Source organism: Tachyglossus aculeatus, chromosome 23, assembly GCF_015852505.1.
Source record: "Tachyglossus aculeatus isolate mTacAcu1 chromosome 23, mTacAcu1.pri, whole genome shotgun sequence".
NCBI classification, from domain to species: domain Eukaryota; kingdom Metazoa; phylum Chordata; class Mammalia; order Monotremata; family Tachyglossidae; genus Tachyglossus; species Tachyglossus aculeatus.
In genome coordinates this window covers 25,372,034-25,374,098 of record NC_052088.1, presented here as the reverse complement: position 1 = coordinate 25,374,098, position 2,065 = coordinate 25,372,034, and the positions used below count along the sequence as shown (strand labels likewise).

Sequence of the window (2,065 nt, the reverse complement as noted above, 5' to 3'; positions counted from 1 at the left end):
CCCCCCTCAGGGTCGAAGCTGGAGAGTTTCCAGTACTCCACCAGTCTCGATTATGGGAGGGAGAGTCAAACAGAGACATATCCATTTCATTCCTAGCTTGGCCAGTGGCTAGTGAGTGGAAGGCAATCTGCTACAAGTCAAAACTCACTTGTGCTGGACAGCAGCAGCGAGGGAGAGAGTCGAGGGTGGAGATTCAAGTTTACTGCACAAAAGGAGGCAGTGGTAAAACTCTTCCATATTTTTACCAAGAAAACTCTATGGATAAACTACTAGGACAATTGAAGCTGGAGGTGGGGAGAGATGTGTCCGTGGCGTCACTACAGATCGGAGATGACTCGACAGCATAAGACAAGGCTAGCTATCCCATTGCTTAGTATAGGGCTTGGCCACATATGAAGTGTTTAATGAATACCTTAATTATACTTAAGAATAACAATTATATTCGTCAAGAATTTACTATGTGCCAACCACTGGGGCACAAAAAAAATCAGATTAGACACAGTTCCTGTCACCCTGGGGGCTCACACTCAAAGTGTTGGGGAGGGGAACAGGTATTTCACACCCATTTTACAGATGAGGAACTGAATCACAGAGAAGTAAAGTGCCTTACCCTAAGTCACATACAGCAACGTCATGAAAGTGGAATTAGAATCCAGGTTGCCTGTCTCCTTGTCCTGTGCTTTTTTCATGCGGCCACACTGCCACGTCTTCCTTAACCCAGCCCAAAAAGAATAGGCTTCACAGTCCTGACCCTAATATGATCCTGAAACTCAATCCTAGCTCAAGTGGCTACTTTGGAGAAGGCAGGCCTCTGGTTGTCTGACATTAGAGGTGTATGGTCTCCCATCCCTCTAAGGGTCAGTGATCCAACCCTTGTGTTACCTCCAGGAAATAGCGTGTTGGTGATTTGGTATGTTTCACATTAAATGTTTGTTGAACAAGATAGTTCCCACTTTATTACACTGCAAACTTTAGTATAACTAAAGTCCCAAATTCTGGAATACTTTTGAAATTTCTGCAGTGAAGGGGAGAATGAGAGGGTCCATGTGAGCCGAAGCACAATACAGCCTGTGAGGTGAGGTGATGCATCCAAAGACAATGACCTTAGAAGACAGTATCCATAAGCACCCATCAGAGAACAGATTACACCCGGACTCTGTGGGAAGGACATCATATTTTCAGTCACATTTACCTCATGAAAGTAATACTGTTGAAGTCCAGGATAAAAACAGTCTGTAGCTTCAACTTGTGTTCTCCAGCCTAGCCTTCCTCAAATCTATAACATTGAATAAGCTCTGCTTTAGGCTCAAACTTTTTTTTAATCATATTTATTTAGTGCTTACTCTGTTCCAGGCACTGCAATAATTGCTGGGGTAGATACAAGTTAACCAGGTTGGGTACAGTCCAACCCTGTCCCGGTCCACATGAGGCTCAGGGTATTAATTCCCATTTTACAGGTGAGATAACTGAGGCACAGAGAAGGTGTGACTTGCCCAAGTTCTCACAGCAAAGTGGCAGAACCAGAATTAGAACCCAGTTCCTTCTAAATCCCAGGCCTGTACTCTTGTCACTAGACCACACGGCGTCTCTAGGCAACACTGCTTCTCTAATCCTCAAATCCTCAAATAGTCTTCTTTGATCTTTACAACCCACCTACCAGCAATTTTGGGGTGATTTTGTAATTCTATAATGCATCAAGATTTCAAGTCAGGTAATGTAAAACTGCTTTTGTAAAGGAAGAGGGGAGAAGGGAGGGATCTCTGTTTCCAATTGATTCTCCCTTCAGCTCTCTGTAAGGTTTTCATTTCTGGGCACTATCAATTTGGCCTCATCGTTTCCTCTGCTTTGGGGACCTTTCTGATTTAGTAATCATATTGTTCTCCGTCTTCAGAAAAGGTGAAGGAATCACTGGGAAATTAGGAACGTGCCAGGATAATCTGTTTTATACTAAAGGGCAGGGCCAGTGACCTACTAAACTTCTTGGACTAGAGTTCCAGGTTTTTGTTTTTTCCTTGAAACTTCAATGAACAGTGTGCCCTAATGGAAAGTCCAAGACCCAGACTTA

At 43.6% G+C, this 2,065-nt stretch overlaps 1 non-coding gene across 1 annotated transcript; it reads left to right on the top strand.

Moving 5' to 3' along the window:
• On the top strand, window positions 1-138 carry LOC119944867. The gene has a single exon (XR_005456012.1). It is a non-coding gene; the product is annotated as a small nucleolar RNA SNORA7 (small nucleolar RNA).
• Window positions 139-2,065: the final 1,927 nt, after the last annotated feature.